The 26,083-nt window shown below is 34.2% G+C and overlaps 1 long non-coding RNA gene across 1 annotated transcript in view; it reads right to left on the reverse strand.

The window, feature by feature from the left end:
• Window positions 1-420: 420 nt before the first annotated feature.
• LOC146993751 (uncharacterized) overlaps window positions 421-26,083 on the reverse strand; it is a 45,337-nt gene continuing 19,674 nt past the window's right edge. The window contains exons 2-4 of the long non-coding RNA XR_015038278.1: window positions 2,594-2,631; window positions 1,983-2,036; window positions 421-936 (exon numbers count right to left, since the gene is read on the reverse strand). This is a non-coding gene — a long non-coding RNA (uncharacterized LOC146993751). The remainder of the gene's footprint in view (window positions 937-1,982; window positions 2,037-2,593; window positions 2,632-26,083) is intronic.

The following is a 26,083-nucleotide window of genomic DNA, read 5'->3' on the forward strand; positions in this document are numbered from 1 at the left end:
GTTTGCTGAATTTAGATTTATATCATCATTACGCATTCACTATAATAACTTACTGCATACTTACCTCAGTGGGTTTGCCATTAAAAGAAATACATTTAAATAAAATCATGAGTGTATAATAAATTGTTTTTCAGCCAAAAAAAGAGAAGGGGCAAAATAAATACAATTTGATTCACTTAATTTTTAGTAGGCGACTAAACATTGTTATTGTAAACTAGACATTAGCCATACTTTAATAGTTGTCATCTCTGTATTTTTAGAACTTCGAAATTAGAATGTCAATTTTATCTGCCATTGTTATGCAGTTGTAGGATATCGAATGTTATTTCTTCAATGATAAAAAGAAATGAAATTTTTAATACCACATCTCATTCATATAACTTATTAACATAATTGAAAAACAATTTAATTCATTTCGTGTTATATCTGAAAATTAAAATTTGTAATACATTGACTAAAGATTCTTACAGGTCTTATTCCCATTTTCCTCCAGGAAAAAGATAATTGCTGTGTAAAATGCATAAATATTTTCACGAGACTTATAATAGTGGTATTAGAATTATTATAATGTTTATGTCATATAATGGATCTGTGAATTTCTTTTAAATAATTTTTATAATCACAAAATTTTATAAAATTAAGAATGTAGTAAATTTTACAATTAAAATATGAATCCCACACTGCAAAACTACATAAGAATGAAAACACTGTAATATTTGAAATGCATGATTTATTTTTTTAATAAATTAATAATTATATTTTGATTTTCTATGACAGCAGACTGATTTGCAACTAATTGCTTATACAAGTCACATATTTCACATAGTACATTAATATATTCTTCTGCGTTTCAATTATTTTCTTTTCTGCAGCTATAATATCATCTCTCTTCCTTTTTTCTCTTCTGTCTCCTGCTTCGAATAGTTGAGCTTCTATCTGAGGGAAAATTTTAAAATATTCATTCAAATTCAAATATTCTTAATTTTTATATTTCATAATGTAAAACACTTTTTATAATTAATTAAACAATGAAACTTCTCTAAAAAGGAACAATTCATAATATTTATTTCTTTAACTTTCAATTTTTTTCCCTTTATAATGTTTAAGACTGTTTATAGATCAAGAGGATTTAATGATTATTACTTTAAATTCTTAAAATCTTGTTGTTAATAAAAGACATACTCTGTATATAATGTTCGCAATAAAGAATTGAAATAACTCTTTTGTATGAGAAATATTAATTTACATCTGTTATAATTAATTTATACCAGCGGTTCTCAGCCGGTGGTATGCAAAGAAACAAAGTATTTTTAACTATTAAATTCAAAAATCTCATAAAGAAAAGAATAGTTAATAGAAATTTCCTTTGATCGAAATTGACTCGAAGATTTGGAAAATGACACACTTGTTAACTTTTGGCTGAACCGAAAAAAAGAATTTAAAGGCATTTCAAATAAAGCTATCAAATTTGTATTGTCTTTTCGCACAACCTGTTTGTGTGAAAAATGATTTTTTCCATGTTAAATTTGAAATATCGCCAAAAGAAAAAGTGGATCCTAATTTACCATTAAATGAAATAAGAGCAGACATAAAGAAATTAAATATTAAAGTATTATAACTGAAATTTTGATAATCAAGTGAATAATTAATTTAATTACATTTAATTTTGATAATTAAGTAATCATCAGTTTTTAATCTAATAGTTTTTTATGTGTACATATTTAATACAAAGAGTGTGCAAATGGCAATATATATATATATATATATATATATATATATGTTTTTAATATTTCTATTGAGGAATTGAAAAATAATCATTGTAAAATTAATGGTGGTATTAATGTTTTTCAGTTTTTGCTTAGATGGTACACTACAGTCAAAAGGTTGAAAACTGCTGATTTATACCATTAAAGTTTTTCTGTTGGGAGGAAAAGGAAAAGAAGAATCCAGAAAAGATTAGATTTTATGTAATGGATACAAACTTGTCATTCCTAAATGCCATTGCAGATTTCCTCGTGATAAAGGTGTGGAACTTTCTAATGTAAAAAAGAAAAAAGCATAAAATAAGCATAATTTACTCAACAATCTTGACTGAAATATACATGCTTTCAGAGATAGCATAAAGTAAGAAAAGTTTACTCAACAATCTTGATTGAAATATACATGCTTTCAGAAATAATATACAAAGCATACTGCATAATCAAAGTTATGAGTTTATATACTATGAGATACTATACATGTTTATAATATACCACGTTCCTCTACAATTTTCTATACAATTCATTAAAGATAGTTCCTGAAACATAACCGACTTAAGAGAAACATGCATACTTCTAATTTATGCACAATAATTTGACAAACATTGATTTCAAGGTAAAAGCTACATGTATTATATCAAAGAAAGAATGAATAAGTGTAATTTGCCTTTATCCTAAAAATACTTAAAAACATTTACATTAAAAAAATGAATTATACATAATAGTAGCAAATTTTTAATGAAAAACAAAACAAGAGTTGAAAACTTAATGCAGTTTTTGTCAATATTTTACTCTCTTAAAATTTATATAAATGTATAGAAACTTGAAATGCATACCGAATTTGGCTGGAAAACTTGTGGTATTGTGCTGCACTCTAGGGAAAGGAAAAAAGTATACAGTGAAGCAATCATAAGAATAAAAGATATTTGCATATTATTGAAACCACCTTAATAAAAGTTACCAAATTTTCAAAAATATGCCAAACTCTGGCAACGATTATGTATCAAAATTTTTCAGGTAACATGCTCATGACAATTTTTCATTCAAGCAATGTCACCATTTTCATATGTGTTCCTTATGTTGTATTTCAAGTTCCAATGGATTTTAGATATGAATAGTTGTTTTAGATTAATTTCAGATTTAAAATACTGCTTGTGGAGCTTACCATCAAAAGACGAAGCTGTGTTAAAAGTTCTGCAGGAATAGAACATTTTAGTACAAAAATTTCTAATGGAAACAACTATGAGATGAATTTGGTACATAGACAAGGCATGCAGTATCAAGTTTATGTAATTCTCTGATTTTTTTTTTTTTAAGTGAAAACAGATCACTTGGCACAAGTGCTAAAAAATTTGTGGAAAATGTATTTTTTTAAACTATCATATAATTTTTATTTAATAATTCAAATAAGTATTTTAAAATTTGTTAAATGTTTTTTCCTTTGATATGTTGATAACATTTTGCCAACTTAGATAAATATTGATAGTTTGGTTATGCTAAAAGCAAGCTGCAAAGACAACGTACTTCTGATAAGTATTTTTCTCTTTTCATTTATAAAGACCACCAAACTGATCCAGGTGTTTGTGTTAATACGCAAGTACCAAAAAATATTGAAGAATGCACAATGAAAGATGGCAACCAGTATGGTAAAAGATATAATTAATATATGCAATGAAAGAAATCTTATTAAAAGACGACTTGCATTATCAGCAGAGAAGCATGACACAGTTACAGTAACTAGTGTTTTTAGCACTAACCGGTTCCGCCATATCATGAGAAGGCACTATCGGGTTGGAAATCATTCCGATCATTGCGCTAGTAATCTAGCCGTGGTGGACTTGCGTCCTTTATTACAAACCACGGAGTATAAACAAGGAGGGGAAACTGGTATTACCACTTTTCCAAAAAATGGTCCACTTTTGTCGCATTATTTATAGAGGGCGCTGCAATCGTTAGCTGTTCTACTTTTCGTAGGCTTTGACATAGGCAGCAATACAGAAAATATTGATTTGATATCAATTTCCATTATGAGTAATTCTTGTAATGCAACCTGCTTCGTCCCTGGATGCAACAGTGGTTATACATCTGTTAGGCAGAAGAATAAAAGCTTGGGAATCAAGAATCCAAGCATATTTAGAGCTCCAAAGGTGAGCAACATTTATATCATGCCTGATCACAGTCAGACGAATTTATATAACTTTACAGAACGTCTGGATTGCTAGTAAATAAGAGGGTATTTAAAAAGTAATACACAGGAAATTAGTTAAATATTTCAAAGAACTTTAAATTGGAAATTAGTTAAATATTTCACATAACTTATGTGCATTTGCATTTCGGACATGAAAGCAGGCAATCCTGAGATTTTAAAGTTAAATAAATTTCTGGAATTATGCAAGAATGATGGAATATTTGCCTCTTTATTTCATTTACAGAAAAGGAGATTAACTCATTTCCCCTTCTTTTCCGTTGAAGTAGGTTTTTATAATAAATGGAAATGAACACTATGCTGCTTAAAATTAACTTCACTTGCATGGTTGACTGAAAACATAACAGCAGATAAGTGTAATGATAAATTGATTTTCCATGAGATGAATTCAGCATATTAAATAAGTTATGAGTATTACAAAATCATGCCACCTAATCACATAATTGAATGGCTGTTAAAAATTAAGATTTAAATCTTGATACATTGCACAGTGAGAACCATTATGCACAAGGATTTTAAATTTGAATGTGTTAAACTATTCAAGCATTAGTGCTGCAATTAAATTTTAATTTGCCATTACTATTTTCAAATTAAATTTTAATCATTAAATATTAAATTTGCATCAATGTCACATTAAAAAAAATTGCATACAACAAGAGTATTTTAATTTTGTATGTAACTGAATTCTGATATTTATACATACTTGTTGAAATATATTTTACAGGATCCTGTGCTGCTAGACAAATGGAGACATGCAATTCCTTGGGCCGACCGAATACTTTCAGAGAAGGATGTTGTATGTGAGCATTGTTTTGCAGAAAGTGATATAAAACGATTTTACAAGACGAAGTTGTTCGATGGGACAATATTCAAGTTGGAAATGGGCCGCCCTAGACTCCAAGAAGGAGCAATACCCTCAATCTTTCCAAATCTGCCTTCATATTTATCCAAACCATCACGTAAAAGAAATGTGCCTGTGAAAAGAATGCTCCATTGGTTGCAGATAATGTTGCCGCTACTAAAAAGGATTTTACATTTCCACTGTTGACTGAAAGTCTGCAGAAGATTTCCAAACCGCATTGTTTGTGGACTGTAAATTCTATAGTTGAATTCATTGTATGTGCTCGATGGGCAACTAATTACATGTGTGAAAAAAGGGTTATAATTGATAAAGATATGACTGTAAAGGTTAGTTTTGTTTTGACATTTTTATAATTTCAGTATTGCACGTCAAACTGCACTTAGTACTATTGTGCTACACATTCATTGCTTTTTTTTTTTTTTCATGTGTAATTTATTCTTCACTTATTTATCGTTATTTTTTCAGATTTCTACGTTATCTTTTCTGAATTTTTGAGCTATGAATAGATGGATTTTTTTTTTTTTTTTAAATTAAGGAAATTGTCAGACATGATACTTGTCTGTAGTGTCTTAGAAGGATTATTTTTCAATCAAAAACATGTTCTGAGAGACATAACATGAAATTATGTCTCAAGGGAAATGGATTAGGCATATTTCATTGTCATTGGTTTCATGCCTTAGGAAAGAAACCAACAAGTGTCTGCTTAAAAAGCGCATGGCAGAGGAACCAATTATTATGACTGACGAATGGCAGGCATGGGTATTATGTGCATAAGATTGTTAATTATCTCGCAAATTTTGTTAAGTTGCAACTGATGCGCTTAGTCTATAAAATCCTGCTGCCTCTGAAATTATGAGTACAAAATTGTGGTCTTGAAAAGTAGAATTAGCTAATCACCTACTGAATACCTGTTCCGACATGAAGTTAAGTGTAATGGCCAAGATCCATTGATTAAATCGCTATTAAAAATTTTCTCCTTGTAGGGTAATATGCATCTGTCAATTTCCTCGTAGGGTAATATGCACTGTGATCCAATAAAATATTGATCCTGCATTTCTAATTCATTGGTCAGTGTGTGTAATACCTTATAAGCAATGATATTAATTGTATATTATTTTATAGATAATATTTCTTGCTTTCTCATTGTTTTGATTTAATAATGGTATTTTGTTCCCATGTCTAAATAATTGGGTGCTAACTGGTCCAGTTTTAATTTTTTAGCCAGTGTATATTGTGTGTCTTGCTGCTTTGTTTGTTTTTATCCAAACATGATGTGTTAATATGTACTAAAAATGCAATAGCTGAATTTAAAAATTTTTATGTACCTTTAATTAATGTGGCTAATGTTATGCAAATGCTAATTGTTATACTAATCATTAGATTGCAATGCTTGTTTAAAACACAAATTCACTTTAGATCCAGGTGACCTGAGTATAATGAACAAAATGAACATATTAATACCTGCATCAAGAGCTCTTTGCTTATACTTCATGAAAAAGGTATTCCATTTGAAAATGCATTGCTTATCCATCAAAATATTTACAATGGTACTGTTCATCCTTCAACTGGTTATTCTCCTAATATTCTGCATTTTGTAAGAAAATTATCATTACCTTTTAATATGTTTAATCTTGATCCAAGGCCATTCAGGTGGAAAAATCACATTATTTGTGTGATTTTTTAACACAACTAAGTTATGAGCATGCCTATGAGATGTTGGAATAAAGCAAATAGAACTGAATACTTGAAAAATGCCATATTAAGATCATTCAATGTTAATGATATAGTGTATGTGAAATCTAAGGTTACATTCCAGCATAGGTTTTCGAAAACTTTTTCTTCTAAAGTAAATGATGTAAATTATGTTATTTGTGCACTTGACAATGATTTTTTCTCAGCCATTTATAGAATTCACATCAGTTGCCTTCGTTTGGCTCCTAAAAAAATTCTCCCACACTTTAGTACACTTAATTCTTTTTTTTTTCACTCATTTCTTGTACTGTCATAGAACATTATTACAAGTTATGAAATATGTTAAATTGTTCGAAATTTATTGTTATGTGTCTTTTGTTGATTTCTTGATTGTGCAAGCATAATCATTAGAGTTTAAGGCTTGATCACCCTTAAATATCATTTCGAGATTCAACGACATTGTGCCTAATATATAAGTGCATAAAAGTTTGATTTCAAAATTTCCTGGTATGATGTGATTATAATGGTTTGTATTGTTTCTTCATCCTGTATGTGATTTATCTAATTAAGTGTAACTAGGGATGTACAAAAATTGCATTTTGCTTTATCATAGAAATACTTCATTTACAATTCTGTACTGTGTACTTGCAATATGGTATATTCGAAAATTTTATGTACCATATTTATATCATGCACTTATATGTATTTTGCATAAAAAGTTGCTTGTATTGAATTATGGAATATTTAAATAAGTGGTTCTATGTTTTAATGTTAAAAATTTTGTTTTTGTGTAGATGGCATGGTTTTGGTGATACTTAAATGAAAAAATCTTCCCATTTAAAATGTAATCTATGTAATATGTATTTCAGACTGTTAGCTCCATAGTGATTGTAATAATTTTATATGAGGCTGGCACCATGATACCGGAATTTTTATTATGCACATAATTAATTTTTCCTCCTTCCCTCAAAAAGAGGTGAATATCTGATGAGGTCACAATAAATTTATGTCCTTGGAATTATTACAGCCATCTAGAACCAGATAAGGGATTTCATCTAGAGACAATAACATGACCACGCTATGTCATCAGACAACCCATTTCAGTTCAATTTGTCTGCAAAGGGAAAGAATTATTACGATTGGTTGTTCTCGCTGTGGAATATTTTCATTTTGTTTCTTATCTTCTGCATTGTCTGTACTTTTAATTTTATCAAGAATCGAGGAATCTCCCTTTTTTATTTCGCTATTCTAAATTATGATACGAGTGCCCTTTCTAAATTCTGGTCCTTAATGTATTGATGCAAAATTTAATTAAAAAGTCCTTCTTAAGTGTTTTTACCTTTTTTCTCATGTGAAGACTATTCGTTTAAAGCTTTTTGTTTTGGCTTTCCAAGTTTTTATCCTATTAGCTGAACCTCTCTTTTGATGATGATAAATTTTTAATCTTTGATGATGTGGAGATAAAGGCTTCGTGCTAAGTGCTCCATAAATTAAAATTTCTTGATCCTTGATATTTTCATTGGTTGAAATGTGTAACTGTGCTAGCTTATAAATAGTAGGAATTAGAGAATCTCTTAGTCTATTCATTGTTTTTTCGCTTCCCTCTGGATTTCTGCTGCGTGTACTCTTCTTGTTTCAAAATATGTCGTAGTTGTTTTTTCGTGGTTGGCATTTCTTCGCCCTCTTTTGCAGTTAGTGGAATAAGCCCTACTATATTATGGTATTAGTACTAGAGATGTATTATGTACCAAAAAAAAAAAAAAAAAAGTGATGACAGCTGCCATTATTTTCAAAATTTGAGAGACAGCCCTTATACTTTTCTTTCTGGAGTATGTTTGACTTTTTGTCTCCACTTACGGTATGAGAAATGTCGAATGTTGTTAGCGAAGGCTGTGAAACTACACTCAGTGCACAGAAATACAAATTTTTAGGTGCCAGGAGGGATTCTACTGTGGCGGACTTCATGCAATCAATATGGAGTAAAGTCTGACGAGAATCGATAAATAAATGATCTTTGAAAATGTATTCAGGACTCTTCTTTTCCTTTTATTGGACAGCTCACCATGACATGGCAAATATCATGATCCTACCTTGGGTAAGCCACTGTACTACTGAAGTATTCTCTTAACACTACACACACTTCCTATAGCTCACCCTTGTGTGTAACAATATAAAACAATACTGCTAAGATTGTTTTGGGATTATATAATTACTGTTAAATTTTTTTTAAATTTCTGTTATTTAATTGAACTTGTTTCTTTCATTGCGAGTCTTTAATCGTTGAAAAAGAGATATTAAATTGAGAATAAAAAAGTAAATAATTACTGCAAGAGAAAACAGACTTTAGTTTTATATAGTTAATGATGTTTTTTAAATACCGCAGCAAGCATACATTAGGTATTCTGATATTAAACTAGTAGTTTTGCAACAAATGTAATTAGACTCTATTAGTAAATGATCAGTTCAAAAAATGAAAATAAAAAATAGGGAAAGTAAAACATAACACATGCAAAACATTTTTTTCAAAAATGCTACATGTACCAATTTGAAACTTAACAGCGAGAAAATATCATATCATTATAACTGTGATAAAATTTTTCTGAACATAAGAAATTCATCTTTTAGGCTATTGAATGGGATAGAATGACTTTGAAAACTTATTAACTACACTTAATTTCAGGAAGGGGGAACACCATTGTAGGTAACGAGAGTAATATATAATTTAACCATGGCCAACAGTTCAATGTCTTCATACAGATCCTTTGGAGGAAAAGAGCACATGTACTTTTTTATGTTTCACGTGGAAAGACCAGGAAAATGCCCATGCAGCTAGCCTCTTGGCGGGATTCGAACCCAGGACCAAACTAGCAGTATTTGGTGACTTTTGCTGCTCAACTGCTGGTGGGAAAGAACAAGGTGCTTGCAAATTGAACACAAATTTAATGAATCACTCTAGCCTCCTATAGCTCATCATTGTGTAACAATATAAAACAATACTGCTAAGATTGTTTTGGGATTATATAATTACTGTTAAATTTTTTTTAAATTTCTGTTATAATTGAACTTGTTTCTTTCATTGCGAGTCTTTAATCGTTGAAAAAGAGATATTAAATTGAGAATAAAAGAGTAAATAATTACTGCAAGAGAAAACAGACTTTAGTTTTATATAGTTAATGATATTTTTTAAATACCGCAGCAAGCATACATTAGGTATTCTGATGTTAAATGGGTAGTTTTGCAACAAATGTAATTAGACTCTATTAGTAAATGATCAGTTCAAAAAATGGAAATAAAAAATAGGGGCAGTAAAACATAACACATGCAAAGCATGTTTTTCAAAAAAGCTACATGTACCAATCTGAAACTTAACAGCGAGAAAATATCATAACATTATAACGGTGATAAAATTTTTCTGAACATAAGAAATTCGTCTTTTAGGCTATTGAATGGGATAGAATTTTCCTCCTTTGGAAAGAAAAGAGGACATGTACTTTTAAAATCAAAAAGATCTGCATTATATTTTTAGTTAAAATACTGCATTTATTGGTTAGAAGTTAGTTCAAGCAGGCCAAAATTAAAGATAGATTGAATTAGTCAATATTTTTTACTCTTTATATTTAATAATGAATAATATAGTTCAGCATAACCAAGCGTTCAGAATACTTAACTGAATTCAAATCCGAATTCTATTTTAAAATCTTTTGAAATCAATTTGAAACATACTTCTCAAATAACAAAGATATGGAAATTTTTAACAGAAAACGATAAAAATATCAAAATCAAAACTGACATCTGATTTATAAAAAAGAATAACTTATGATAGTACAGAAAATTTACTGACTGAAGCAAAAAATTCTATAAGCTTCATTAAAATTTCGCCACAGTTTATATCAAGCTGTGTATCTAAGCATTTTACAAAATGAGAGACGCGAAGAAACTATTCTAATTAAATTTAACATATATACAGCAAGTATTATTACTAGTAATATGATTATTTTTCTAAGGGGGAGGGACTGAAATATAATCATTAAATTAATCATTCATAAAAAGTACTACAAGCCTTACAGCATGAAAGCTGTAAATTAATTTTATAATTTGAGGAATAAAATACAATCATTAGTGAGCAGAATATTATAACGTTGATAATAACGCAATCCATGACATTAAAAACATAAACATTTTTTCATTCGGTACTAAGCTTCGCCGCCTGGCTACTCAATAAATGTTTACATTTGGAACTACTAAGATGGAACAACAGCGCCATCTAGTGAACGCGACATTTTAGGACCGTTTTTCTACTAGGCAGTTTCACCTCCTTCATTATACTCTGTGTTACAAACATACAATACATTATTACGAAAACATGACAACATCTAGATTAGTCAAGAAAAATTAGAAGTTAACATATAGTGTCCTATTTGGACTTGCTATTTACATATGTACAGGTAGTTGATATCATCAGGTACGCAGACCTGGTTTTAGTACTCTTCTAGGAAGACATCTGGCCTCTGGTTCAGCTCTGTAATAATTCTGGTCACTCCTTTTACCTTGTAGTAGTCTGTAGCGAAGGAGGCTAACGGATGATCCTGGAAATTTGCCGGGAAGTGTCTGGATCTTATTTCATCTACCAGCCTACAGTCTTTGATGTAGTGAAGGGCGTCTGCTTGATGGCTTGGGGTGCCGCAGGCACATCTTATATAGCGGTTCAGGAATCTCTGAAAGTAAGCTGGGAACTTGCCGTGTCCAGTCAAAGCTTGCATCATGAAGAAATTGGAGTGGAGGCGTTTAGTGCTTACATGCGGAAAGAAGCGCTACGTAATCCATCCATTGTCTTCTTCGTGCCATCTATCCTGCCACACGTCGCAAAGATATTTTGTGATGAGGCGTTTTGCTGCATCTGTCGATATTGGAACTTCCACGTCTATTGCTGGTCTGGAAGTTGCTGCCTTGGCATGAGCGTCCGCCAGCTCGTTTCCGTGGAGTCCAGTGTGGCCTCTGACCCAGCATAGGAGAGTCCTTTGGTCTAATGAGTTTAGTATTTCCTTTAGCGTGGCGGCATGTTCCGCTACTTTCCCTATTTTATTCAGCACTTGTAGAACACTCATGCTGTCTGTAAAGAAGCTAATCTGTTCTGAAGGGTGTTCTCCTGCCCATAGGGCTGCCTTTTTGAGGGCCTGTGACTCTGCCTGATAAACCGTTGCATCGTCTGAGAGCCTGTAGCCTTCTCTGTGTATTTCTTGTCCGTGGTAAAACGCCACGAAAGCGGCGCCTACTTGACTGTTTATACGAGATCCATCTGTAAATATCTCTAGTCTTTGTCCGGAAGGCAGGGTCTTTGACCATGGGATCTTTCTAGGGGTTGCTGGGTGTAGTTGAGCATCGTCTCGTACTTTCTCTATAGCGTCGAATTGTAGTATACGTATGCCATCATGAGTGGCGTTTTCTTTATAGTGGAGCATTCGGTATATCATCTTTTCTCTGTGCGCCTTGAGATCGAGAGACAGGACTCCTGCTAAGATCTGCAAGGCTGCCATAGAGGTAGTCGTGAATGCTGATGTCATTTTTAGCAGGGCTATCCTTTTTATTTGTGCTAGTTTTGTCTGTACTCTGACGGTATCCGACATCCATACTGGGCTGCCATAGAGAATCATCCTTTCCACTGCCCAGAGGTAGAGATCTTTCATAATTTTCCCTCATAATGTCCATCTTTCATTCATGGTTCGATTTATGCTGTTTATAATGATATTCGTCTTGTTTCTCAGTTCAGTTAAATGGGGAACCCAGATAAGTTTCTTGTCCAGCAGAAAACCCAGGTATTGCAGGGTATCTTGCCTTCGCAGTGGGATGTTATTCCACTTGATACGAGGAGGATTTGACTCTATTTTAGTTCCTTTCGGGAATAGTATCATCTGCGTTTTTTCCACGCTGAATTTGAGTTTATTTCTTGTACTCCATTCTGTGAGTTTGCTAACGGCGATCACTGCCTTTCTCTCTATGATTGTGCGATTACCTCCTTTGATGATTATAATAAAGTCATCCGCGTAGGCCTGAATTGTAGCTGCAAAGTCTATCTGTAGGGCGGAGTCGGCCATTATAATCCATAGGTTCAATGTTCGACCCTTGAGGTGCGCCTTTGAAGTATTCTCTGGTGATGCTAAGACCATCTCTATTGTAGGTGACCTTCCTTCTCGTAAGATAGCTGTCTATTAAATTATAGATGTTTCTGGGGCATCTTAGCTCTTTCAATCTCTTTTTAAGACCTGGCCACCACAACTGGTTGAACGCTGAGGCGACATCCAGTGAGATGACGCAGTTGTGCTGATTTTCTTGCCTATTTCTCTGGATCATACGTTGTAGGTGGTCGACAGCGTCAAACGTGCTCTTTCCTTTTCGAAACCCGAACTGTTTGTCATTTAGAAGGTTGTTCTTTTCTAGGTGGTAAGTTAGTCTCCGCGTGACCAGCTTATCCAACACCTTACCCCAAGCTGAGAGCAGGCATATGGGTCTATACGCATTTGGTCTTTTTTTGTCCTTACCGTCTTTTGGGAACAGCACTAATTCAGCGTTCTTCCAGGAGTCCGGAAAGTAACCTTGGTCGAGGCAGCTATTCATTAATTTGCAGAAGCTGTCTTCGTTCGCGATTCTTAATTCTTCTACTGCGTTGATTGTTAAGTGGTCTAGCCCTGGGGCTTTCTTCTTCTTCACTCCATTCACTGTCCTCTGGATTTCCTCTTTCGTAAATGGGAGGTCATTTGTTGTACCGGGCAAAGAAATTAAGGTACTATTCGGTTTCGAAGGCCATAAAAAATCGCCAAAGTATTGTTGATGCCAGTGCTGCCAAAAATAATTACGGCAACCCTAATAATTGCTGCAAGAAAGGAAGTATAATAGTAAATAACTAACAATAATGTTTTAATTTAGATGAAAGGTTAATTTCATATAATACCTTTTTATCATTATCATTTATATGAAAAAGGCTAAACATGCCTGAATGGAAGCATAAGAGTAAATAACTATTTCAGATCATTATTATAATTTATATATATAACTGAATGGATGCCTGCATCGCTATTTCGCTCCCGACCTATCGCTAAAGCATGATTTCATCTCGTTGGTTGTTCAAACGTAATTTTCTATAATGAATGATGCCTTTTCTTTGAAAATATTCTTGGTAAAGTGCAGAATCGCTCACTTATTTGTTCGCCCCTTTTTACAAGGGTAAAAACGATTGGATTTTTGTCAATTTTCTTTTACTTTTTAAGTGAAAATAGCTCGATGTGTACATACACTCACGTTTGTGAAAATTGCAACACCACGAAGGACTTACGCGAGTGAGCTGAAATTTTCAGGAAATGCAAAGTAGCGCATGATATGCAAATGATTAGAATTGCAAATCCGTAGCGCATGCGTATGCTGAGCAGCGCCCTCTGAACGGCTGATGGATCCGAATAAATAGACGGCTGTAGCGAGGCGTGTATGGTTATCGGTGGTTATCTGCTAGTGGTAAACGTTAACTCAATCTGTACTTATGCCTCGTCGACGAAAGAGAGCGAGATTTGAACAACTTACAGAGTTTGAACGAGGGAGAATCATCGGCCTTCGTGAAGCTGGATTGTCGTATCGTGCAGTAGCCTCTCATGTGCAGCGTAACAGCAGCACAGTGATGCGCGTTTGGAAGCAGTGGACGGACGAGTGTCGGACAACTCGGAAATCCGGGAGTGGACCCCGAAATGTGACGTCAGCTCGCGATGATAGACACCTGGTCCGCATGGCGCGGACGGACCGTACAGCTTCCTCTAGACAATTGGCAGCACTGTGGTCAATAGCTACAGGTGTTTCATTGTGTGCTTCATCAATTCGTAGACGTCTGCTGCAGTGTGGACTGCACGCACGGACTCCTTTATACAGGATCCCCCTAACGCACGACCATTGCCGCCTGCGGCTACAATGGGCCAATCAGCATAGAGACTGGCGTGCTGATTGGCAGCATGTCGTGTTTTCTGACGAATCCCGCTTTAATTTGTGGTACCATGATGGCTGCATTCGTGTCAGACGCTATGCCGGTGAACGCCACCTTCCGGAGTGCATTATCGAACGCCACAGTGGACGAACACCCGGAGTTATGGTCTGGGGCGCCATAGCATATCATAGACGATCTCAATTGCTACGAATTGTGGGCAATCTGAACAGCAACCGGTATATCCGTGAAGTTCTACAGCCCGAAGCTGTTCCCTTCCTTCAATGCTTGCCAGGCGCTGTATTTCAACAGGACAATGCCCGCCCTCATACTGCTCGGATTGTTAAATCCTTCTTTGCAGCGCAGCAGGTACAGCTTCTTCCTTGGCCTGCGTGTTCCCCGGATATGTCGCCAATTGAACATGTGTGGGATGTCATTGGTCGGCGTCTTGCTCGTGATCCTCGTCCTGTTGCATCTGCAGACGAACTTTGGGTACGCGTACAAACGATATGGAATGCTCTTCCTCAGTCAGACATTCAAACTTTGTTTGACTCCATGCCACGTCGTGTAGCAGCACTTATTGCGGCGCGTGGTGGCCACACAAAATACTGATTCTGATCTCTTGTTCTTGTTTGTTTGCTTTGAACATTTAATCATTTATTTGTACCACTACCACTCAACTGTGTATTAAATTGCATTCAATTATGACGATTCCTTCTTGGTGTTGCAATTTTCACAAACGTGAGTGTAGATAAAGTCAAGGGTGTGCGCAGTGCCATTTTTGTGCAATTCTAGGATTTTTTTTTAAGTGAAAATAGTTTGATATGCACATGGATACCAAGTATGTGCAGTTCTTAAAAACGCGTCAAGCAGTGAATGATTCTGCACTTTACACAAAATTCTATTGCTGGCTTTTTATCATGGGCATTTCCCAAATTGTTAAATCCATAGGATATATTTAAAAAAATTAAACTAGTATTTCAATGGCGTCTTAAGAAATATAGAACTATATAAATTTACGCAATCCAAAATCAGCGGGTTCGATAAGATTTGGTGCGCTGTTAAATGGGCGCGTTTGCTAGATTTGGCGCTTTTGCGCATACATTTTCGCTGCAATTTTTTTACGGCCCTCAAAACAAAATAGTACCGAAATTAAGCTTTTGTTTCTGCACTTGTAGCTTTTAATAGCCAAAAATTGTTTTTTAAAATTTTATGAAATAAATAAATCTGAACATAACTGATATCAAATGAGAATAGGTCCAAACTTTCACTTAAGAAACAGAAAGTGTACTGTAAATGCACAATACAATGAGCAGAACACAAAGCACAATTTATAAATTAACCTTTACTCTGGATGTATATATTACATTAATATCACATTAGAATTAGCACTTACTACAATTCAGGGTTTCATATAATTTTTTTTTTTATTGTATTACATTGAGATACCTTTAATTTCATTTTTATATTTTCCCAACGATGTACAATATAAATCTAAAAATTGCTCTTAACTGTTTCATCACATAATGAATGTCTAAGGGAAGGAATGCCTGCATGGAAGACTAAGGAAAACTTGGTATTCATGTTATACATTGAAAAAATGAAGAAAACACTCATGCAGCCAGCCTTTTTCACCTGGATTTAAAGAGAGACTGGGATAGCGGTGTTCAGCAGGCTTATCTGCTTGTACATAGATGGGCTTATTAATTATTATATAATTCAAGAACTAGTTAATTTCCGTATGGTAAACATGCCTACTGTCACTGAAGAATCATTCATCTGCATTGAACAATAAAAATATAACACAAATTTGAATTTTAAATTAAAATATATTTTACAGAAATACTGAAATATACTGAAAAGTAAAATATATTTTACACACACCTGTTGCTCTAGATTACTTTGGAGGGAATTTTCTATAGGATAAAGTAAATAAAGTTGTACACATTAAATACATGTTGTACACATTAAAAGAAATATACATGTCTGTATATTTCTATCGTTTTCAGGACTGGAACAATTCGTTACACCACACTACACTTGACCATAAGCTCAGAGAAATCATGGGAACTGATGTTTTTTGTTTACATCGACAAGCAGTCTCATTGGATATTGATGCCACATTCCGAGGTGGGACAGCGTTCGAGATAGATGTCTTATCGCTTCGCTCTCCGTTGCCTTGCGTTGCTACCACCCCCGCTACTGTACCGAGTTCATCGACCTCGCCTCAAGGGCTCTGGGTTGTTTCTTCTTTGGCTTTCGCATCGCAAATGCGTCACCTTAACTCCACTGCTGCACTCTTCGCTGGATAAAACAGGTCGTATTTTATTCTTTCTTCTGATTTTCTTTATTCACCGTGCTGATAAGGGTACCTTCGGGTACGGCCTCTAGTTAGGCCTTTTTCTAACTTATTTGCCTCACATGATTAATCAATATGACACAACAAACATAACTGTAACTAATAATAACATAAACATGGAAAATTCAACTCCAAACTCAGAAAATCCTCACATGAGACATCTCAATGATGAACCCAACGTTCTCCAAATATTAAGTCACAAAATTACTTTATCCAATGATGTCGAAACTACCAGATCCTTGGAGGAAGATATCCAAGATATTCGTAATGACACGAATGTGATTTTGTCCGCTAGTGATCAAAAAGAACTAAACTTTCTCCTTGTTAAAGCCATTAATCAACTGCGTATGCAGGAAAACGAGATGGCCAATGCAAAAATAAACGAATATCAAACCTCCAACGAAAAGCTCGCTAAGCAATTTGAAGAGATTAAAAACTTCTGCGACATACTTCAATCCACTAGTGGTTTCAAAGAACAAAGAAAAAGAAAATTTCGCCATAGACAAACGGATTCTGACTCCGATGAGGAGCCTTCCCTCAAAACCGGCAATCGATATAAACAATTAGAGAACCAAATAGACGACATGCATTTGGACAACGAAGATGAATCAGCCACTCAGCTCACTACCACCCCAAAAGACCAACCAAACAAAAGTGACACCATTCCCGCAAATAGAAAAACAAACTCCAGCCCCAAAACAAGCAGAATTGATAAAGTGCCAATTATTGTCGTAGATGACGTACCAAAAGCAGATGAATTCTTAAAAAACTTAAACAAGCAAACCGGAAAAGAGATAACTGGCACCTTAAAAGGACGCCGCCTAGAAATACAGCCTGCAGACTCTGACTCACATCGATTCATTCGCAAAATAGTCGAAGAAACTAAGCTTAAAGCCCACACCTACTTACTGCCCGAAGATAAAGTTTTAAAAGTCATAATAAGAGGCTTACCCATCACCACAGATCCTCAAACCATCACTCAAGAACTTCTTGACAAAGGATTTAAGGTTAACTTTATTACACTTTTAAGAAACAGAAAAGAAAACAAACCAATGCCGCTTTTCTTAGTACATATACCAAAATCAGAAGAAAATAAGGAAGTATTCAAAATCAAACGCATAGGTTATACGAACGTAACAATAGAATCATTACGCAAGAAACCTGGCCCTCCACAATGCTATAGATGCCAAGGATTTTTTCACAGTTCCCTGCTCTGCACCAGAGACTGGGTTTGCGTCCGTTGCGGAGGCAATCACAAACCTATAGAATGCACCCGTAGTCGCGACCAGCCAGCCATATGTTATCACTGCAAAGGTCCTCACCCAGCCAACTTTTCAAATTGCCCAGCCAGACCAAAAAACAAACAAGTTCAGATCCAACCCAGACATCCACCAGCAACCAATCCCTGGACTAACAGAAAACAAGACTTTCCTCAGCTGACATCAAACAGTAACGAAAATATCGCTCAAACCTCCATTCAAAACGAAATTCTAACAGAAGAAACTACCAGCACTGCAGAATCCTCCCTGTCAGACCTCTTTGACTTCTCTACGCTAAAAGCAATCTGGACAATAGTGATACAAGGACTCAAAAACATTAAAACCAAGAAATCACCTCTTGATAAAATAATCGCAGAAGTCGAAATCATTGAAAAAATAGGAAATCATCTTTAATGCTAATAAATTCAAGAACAGATGCAACATAAAAATCCTCTCTTGGAACGCTAACGGTCTTTACCATAAAAAAGATGAATTATCGAACCTCATTATTGAAATTGAACCTGACGTAATACTCATACAAGAGACTCACCTTAAACCAGCACTCAAAGTACTTTATGCTAATTATAACACCTGCTCCGTACAACTTCACTTTCCTGACTACCCCAACCATCGTTGCCAACACCATCATCGCCTTACAAACGAAGAAAGCCCCAGGGCACGATGGCATCTCGACCAAAGCACTGAAGCATCTCCCGATCAACGCTCTTACCTGCCTAACTAAAATAATCAACAACATTATCAAATTCGCTCATTTTCCTAACTCATGGAAGCAAGCTATAATAATTGTTTTTGCTAAACCGCAACAAAATCCAACTCTCCCACAGAACTATCGCCCTATCAGTTTACTTAGCCACCTGTCTAAAGTTACTGAGAAAATTCTACTTTTCCACATCCAAAAAATTCACCCTTCCATGAATTTTCTACCAGAAGAACAATTCGGTTTTCGTAATCATCATAGCACTTGCCACCAACTTCTTAGAGTTATCAACATTATCACTGAAGGCTACAATTGCAAGCTTCCGACCGGTGCTATATTTCTCGATATCGCGAAAGCTTCTGACAGGGTATGGCATCGAGGACTTATTTACAAACTAATCACTCTCAATTTTCCAGATTATTTTATTCGCTTAATAGCCTCTTTTCTCAGCAACAGATCATTCAGAATCAAAATCGGTACTGCTTACTCTACCACCAGAGTAATCAATGCTGGTGTCCCACAGGGTCGGCACTTTCGCCGTACCTTTTTAATATTTATACACAAGATATCCCTAAAGACCCTTCTGTTCATCTTGCACTCTTTGCCGATGACACCGCCGTACTTACTAAAGCCTGCACTGTTATCACCGTAAGAAACCAACTCCAAAGCTATCTCATAAAACTGGAAAAATGGCTTACCCTTTGGAGGATTAAAATTAACACTGATAAAACTAAGGCAATAATTTTCCGTAAAGGAAACATGAAATACTATCCTCCACCCCCTGAAATATTTAACGAAGAAATAGACTGGATTAATGAAACCAAATACCTTGGAGTCGCTCTTGACCAAAAACTTACCTTCAGAACCCATTTCCGGTCGGTAGTACAAAAATTTAAAATCACCACAGCTACTATGCGACCTCTTCTTGTTAGAAAAAGCAACTTATCTACTACAAATAAATTAATTCTATATCGTTCCATACTGCGCCCAGCTCTTCTTTATGCAGCACCGATCTGGGGACATGCAGCTAAAACCAATATTAAACAATTACAAATTCTACAAAATAAAATTTTACGAGAAATTATCAATGCTCCTTGATATATTCCCAACATCTATATCCACAGAGACCTTCGAATGGAACTTATTCAAGAGTATATTAAACGATTAGCGGTCAACTTCTTTTATTCAGTACAAACCCACAGTAATAGCCTTATTAGCACTCTCAGACACTCCCCACGTCCCAGAGAAAAACATCGCTACCCTTCTGATATCCTCCCCCCATAAGATTCACAACCTTAATTGACTCATTCACGCAAAACTGACTCTGCGGTTTTACCACCCACGGCTTCATCTTATAACGACACTGAACTTGACACCCGCCTTTTCTCGCCGCCGCTAGTGCGGACCTCACTCTCTTTCATCCGCCTCCCACACTCCTTTCACCCTTCTCCCTCTCCTGCTGTTTATCAGAAGTCGAGTAAAAAGCTGTTTCTACATCTTGACATTCGAGAATAAAATACGATCTGTGTGTGTGTGTGATATTGATGTATTTTATCGGACAAGCTCTCCTGGCGCGAGAGCAAACCAGCTCCCCATTGCAATTTTGACGTCATCAGTTACCAGAGCGGTAAAGCGCTGCACTTGAGTTCGACTTTAGCAGACGATAGCAGGAACGCCTCTTGCGAGCTAACATTTGCAATTTATCAGAGCGTTGCACTTGAATTCGCCCCTTATAGTGCATGTAAATTCAAGTTAGCAGATAAAACAATATATTAAGCATATGGTAGTAAAAATTCACAGATAATATGCATGTAGATGTAAAACTAAACGGTTAAACGTGATATACGAAAATAAATTTGTATTAAATTCAAGTTAGCACAGAAAGGAATATATTATTAAGCATAATTCCAGTTAACACAGAAAACAATATATTCCTTACACCAGCAGTGATTTGCTAATTTTGATGACCATGGTGATGCATCAAACTATTCTGTCATCTTAGATAATCAATAATATTTTTTTATTTCAATTTAATCATCTATTTATGTCACACCTGCCATCCTCTGAAAGGTTATTATTAGAAAAGCATTAACAATATATTATCTTGTTAAAATTTTACGCCATAAAAATTGATTTATTCTCATAATTTTAAATGACAATAACCAATAATAAAAATAAAAGCATTACTTAATTATTTTAAATGCACATGCGCATTTTTGCGGTCTACGAAATCAAATTATTTGACTTTGGAAACCTCATGGTTCTTAGAGCTGTTAATAACTAAGAACAAAACGTGAACAGCCGTGTTACAAATTAGCATTCACCCCGAACCGAGAACCGGCATCTATCTACGAAAATATTTCTATTCTATCCATTCGTTGTTAAAAATTCAGAAAAAATAATAATAAATAAGAGGAGAATAATATAAATCTGCAAATGCGAACAACGACAGTGTTAATTCAACAAAATACACGCAAGGGGAATGGTTGCAAACTTCGAACAAGCGAATAGGATAAATCTGATGGGTTACCAAGTTTGAACTATTATCACCAAAGTTGGCGATGTTTACATTTACCGGGTTCTCTGCGGAAGTGCTTCCCTTTATTTTATAATGTATAAAATGTCTTAATCGTTAGCATCGCCTCACTTTAAGGTATATTTCCTAATTTATAATGATTTGTAAATGATGGTAATTTAGTTGTTGTGAAATGCTTTTACACTAAACATACTTCAACTTGTAAAAGAAATCAAAGGAATTGGATCCTATTCCCGTATTAAAACACCTTTTTAAGTAAAGCAGATTCATGCCTAATCTATAAAATAATAATAATCGCCTCCCCTTTTTTTAATGACATTTCATTTGTCAAATCTCATTTTTCATGCTCTTTCATTCGACGTAAGAATTTTTTTCAAGAAGATATGTTTCCATTCACTGTGTAAAACTTTTAAGTTTAGGTTATTCGAACCTCATAAGAAATTATTTCAAGTTATTATTTATTTATATTATTCATTATTTTACTCCTAAGGACTTATTTCATTGAGTTTTATATGTATAAATATATGTTCAAGATTTTCTTTGAAAGGTCTAGAGGATATTACATTTTTAGTGCAGAAATAAATTACCTATGTAAATCAATTATCATGATATTTAACTTTTTGTGAAGGAGAACCTATTTCTAAACCATTTGCTAAATATCTAATGTTTTTACTGTGATAATGAATTTTTAAATGAAATGACTTTTATAAGGTGATTTAATTTATTTTTTTAGGCCGAAAGGTCCTTCACCAAACTTTCAGGGACTTTCCTGAAAGAAAATTTTTTAGGTTTCCTAAAGATCCAGAAAGGTAATACACATTTTTTGTTTCAGCCTAGTACTCATAAAATATATTAGAATATGTACAGTTAACATTTCCTTTAAAGTGGCCACCATGGCCAAATTAGTGGACTGAATTGTCAAACTGGTGACATGCAACTTTTAATTATTGCCAGGCTGTGTCTGCTTTAATAAGGAAGTGACATATAGTGCATATATAGCAGTTTTTGTTTTAATTTTCAATTATCAGTTTTAATGATAAGTTCAGTAATATTCAGATATATGCTCCCAACTTACATTAGCTCAAAGTTATGCAGCTCCTTATTTTATTTTACACATATGTGCTTATAGTTAGTTTGCATTTGTTGTATTTGAAACTATCTGTGATTCATTAAATGATGACAAGCAAAAGATTGCTTTGATGATATAAGAGTTTTAAAAATGGGATAATTTATGCTAATTGCTTAAAAACTAGTTTTATCTATGTGTAACATGTATATAAGTTTTAAAAATATCTTACGATGTCATCTACAAAGATCATCACCAAAGACACAGATCACACACAAAGACACAGATCTAAACAGATAGCCGTTGCCACAGTCCTAATAACCCAATTGAAGCCATTCTTGTGTCCATCTGTGGCCGAGTGGTGAAACCACTGAGCAATGGTAGTTCGGTCTGAGGTTTTAATCCTGTGAATGGGCTGGCTGCCTGGGCGTTTTCATGGTTTTCCCCAAATGCAACGTGTATACGAGCCAATTCCCCTTATAAAGTTCTCCACGAAGACATCCATCCCCTTAAGCAGATAGCCCTTGAGGCTTTGCCGTAATCACACAACTCCAAACCAACCAATACATTCTTCTATATACATTTACATTATTGTCACTTCAGGTGAATTCAAAGGGTTTTCTATACAATTTTTTATGGTAATTAGTAAAATATACTCAAAATTATTTAAACAAAAAAACAATATTTATTTATTTGATGGGATCAAATGAGCTCAGTTAGCGTTTAGATGTGTGTCACGTAACTAAAGGGGCATATACTGAATATTTTTAGAGGGTGCATAAACTTGGTGAGGCTGTGGTTCTTTTCATATATCTTTCATGTGTGTATGTAAAATACTTTTGAAAATACAGCTTTTTCAAAACAAATGAATCATATGTGCTAAAAATTTATTGTAAAAATTTATTGAGAATGTATTTGAATAGCCTTATATATTGGATTTTCTAATGTATTATTATTTTATAGTGTCTTTATATAATTATTTCTGCAAACTTTTTTCCCCCAATCAAGGTTGATTACAGATGTGTGTGAAAAGCTTTTAATTTTTGCATTTTGAAATAAATGAGATTTAGAATTAATAGCAATGATTCTTTTTTTGTACAGATGCAGAATATATGCATCTCTGTTATTAAATAATGAAGAATATGTATGTATGTTCTCGTACTGTGGAAAATAGACAGTAGGTAGAGCTGGATTACTTATAGATGTCCAATTAAGGAGAGTATTTACTCTAAGGTAAATTAAGTATGCAATTACAGTGGTTGTTCACACATTTTTAGAATGAGTTTGGGAATTAATTAATGTTTAAAATGTAAAGGGTAATAGCCATTTTTCTGTACTATCAGTTTCCTGGGTTGTGATTTTTAGTAAAATTTATGTGCGTATTGGTTTCCATTCCTTTCCACTACTTTATTTCAATCATTTACATAAAGTCACTTTTCATCAGGGATCCCAATGTTTTTCCATTTATCTTGTACTAAATAGTTTTCATATAGAATTCTACAAATAGTACTGTGTTGAACCACATGCTCTGGCAAACATTAGGTTTTTTTTTAATTTGTAAATCTTGGTTTATTGTTTTATTTATTTTTGGCACATATGTATTTAAAGACTAATAATATAATTGTATAATTGATGACTGTATTGTTGGATTTTCTCTTGTTACCAACAGTTAAACTTCAGAAACAGTACCTGTCTTTTTCAGGTAATGGAGTCTTCATTTCATGTAGAAGTAATAATAGACAATTTTTCTATTTCTGATTAATAATGTTCCTTATTTTGTCCATAGAAATTTTAATACCATGCATTTCAAAATGTTTTTCAATTATGGGAGAAGAATATTTCTTTCCTGAAAGCGCAAAAACATATCCTTTAACTCATAGCTTGTTTACATGCAACATTTTGAAAAAAGAATTAAATTTAAGAGTAGGAGATGATATTTCTCGTTCTAAATGATAAACTGTTCACACAAATTTTTTTCCCAAATCATTTGCTTTCTTTAGTTTCTTTATTGAAATAGTTCTAAAAATAGTTAATTTGGATTCCGAACAAATTTTTATGATTTTTGTTATGCTATATCTGTAAAGCAATTTTGTTACTACTAAAGTTTAGCTTATTACTTAATTTGCTCAAGTCAAATTCCAGAATGAATGCCATTTTTATATGTAATTACCTAATTGCTGTATGAAAATAATAACAGTTGAGTGAGTGAGAGATTATGGCGCAAAACCAAAGATGATTATAATGCGCCAAACACGAGATGGGGTGAGTACAATTGATGAAATTAAAATACAATAAATAAAAACAAGTAGACAAATGTATCAAATCCAGAGGATGAAGTCATATAAAAACAAGTAAAAAACACACATTTAAAATTCAAGACACAGTTTTCAAAACAAATTACATTTGGTAATAAAAGCCAGTCTCTTTTAAATAATAAAATAAATTACAATTGACCTCTCTTCTGATTAAACGGTCGAGAGGTAAGTCACAGCTATTAAAATATTTCTGACGAAGATTATTAAAATATGGACACTCAATTAAAATATGACGAACAGATAGACAAACATTACAATTTGAACAAACAGGCTCATTCTCAGCTTTTAAAAGGTAGCTATGTGTGACTCTAGTGTGACCAATTCTGAGGCGAGTCAAAAGAACGTCCTCCTTACGATTTCCAGCAAAATCCCAATGCTCAATTCTAGGCTTGACGTTTCTCAACTTGTTGTGATGCTGAACATCCCAAATTTGCTGCCATTTTTTTCGTATCTTCCCCTTGATGACACAGCAGATGTCTCTAAAAGGAATAAGGCGAGTGGACGGTTCAACAGCATATTTGGCTGCGATGTCTGCAAGCTCATTTCCCTTTATTCCAGCATGTCCAGGAACCCAGCAGTACAGGACTTCATATCCTCGAATCGTTAAGTTTATATGAATTTTGAGAACATCCACTACCACAGGATTCTGAGTGTTGGGAAAAGCTTCCAAAGATTTCAGAGCACTATATGAGTCTGTATAAACTATGAACTTTTTGTGGTAGAGCTTCGAGATGTACAAAAGACCATAATATATTGCAGTTAATTCAGATGTTAGGACTGAGAAAGCATGGTGCAGGCTTCTGCTCTCTATGTAATCTTCAAATACAAACGACATCCCAACATTATCATTTGACTTGGATCCATCTGTATATATCGGATAATAACTGCTATATTTGTGCCTGTGTTCAGCGAAGAGTTGTCTGTAAACGATCTCGTTAGTGCTTGCCTTCACGTGATGTTTGAAAACATCAAGAAGCTGGATCCGTGAATTTTCCCAAGGTGGAATTTTAAAATTCTGTACCGCTTGAGGGCGCATATCAGAGAGGGAATGTTCCCCAATGACAGGGCGAACTCTTAAAGGAAAGGTTGGAACGCAGAATGGACGCGTTTCAAATAAAACGTTACACGCATCATCGAGTAAGCACAGCTTATTGGGATGTTCAGGTTGGGATAGAATATTAAAATATTGCAAGAGGGACAATTGCTCACGCCTCAGATAAAGTGATGGTTCGTTACAGTCAACGTACACGCTCTGGATGGGAGAGGTCCTGAAAGCTCCTGAACAAATCCGTAGAGCTTGATGGTGAACAGGATCCAGTTTTAACAATACTGATGGCCGAGCGGATCCATAAACAA

This window comes from Stegodyphus dumicola, chromosome 12 (assembly GCF_044657685.1).
Source record: "Stegodyphus dumicola isolate Sdum_Otavi_A_Nest chromosome 12, ASM4465768v1".
Lineage (NCBI taxonomy): Eukaryota > Metazoa > Arthropoda > Arachnida > Araneae > Eresidae > Stegodyphus > Stegodyphus dumicola.